Genomic DNA, 705 nt, shown 5'->3' with positions numbered 1-705 from the left:
TTCTGAGCACCCTCCTCACCTGTACAGGAGTTTTGACTGCATAAATTGTGAATGGGTCTTTTATGAAAATCACAGGGTCGGCGAGTTCATGAGCGCAATGATCATCTTATGTCCCACAGTGTTTTACAGTTCTCTTCCAAATCTGAAACTTTTAAATTATTTTCACCCATTGTCCAGTATATTCCCTGAATGTTGGAACAAGAGGGTAGTGGAAAGCTATATAACTATATAACCATAGGACATCTATGGTTATATAGTCTCAGGACTTTGACCCATAGGTATTTACTTCTTTTTTTAGAAAATAATCCTGGAATTTTGAACTGATTATTATTCATTTTTCAGTCCCCATTTCAAATATGAGACTAGCAGAGAGTCCAATATATCTATATTTATTGAGATAATTTGAAATGACATAAACTTGTGAGGTGTTACTTGTGCATAAGCTTTCAACATATAGACAGGAATACAAAATTGTCTTCTGTATTAAGCATTTGATAAGGCCTCTCATAAATCAAACCTAAATTCATACAACCCTACAACCTCTGAGCAAGAATTACTTTAGCAGTCAGATTTAACCAAGGCTTACAATGAATGACCAGCTATCCTGCTGACACTTTCAAGCATCTGCTATGATAAGGCTTTTCATGCTATCTGGGACTTTTTTTTTCTTAGTTGTTGCAAAAAAAAAATTTCTGCCTCCTCCCC

This window comes from Microtus ochrogaster, chromosome X (assembly GCF_000317375.1).
Source record: "Microtus ochrogaster isolate Prairie Vole_2 chromosome X, MicOch1.0, whole genome shotgun sequence".
NCBI classification, from domain to species: domain Eukaryota; kingdom Metazoa; phylum Chordata; class Mammalia; order Rodentia; family Cricetidae; genus Microtus; species Microtus ochrogaster.
Note: the sequence above shows the minus strand (reverse complement) of the source record.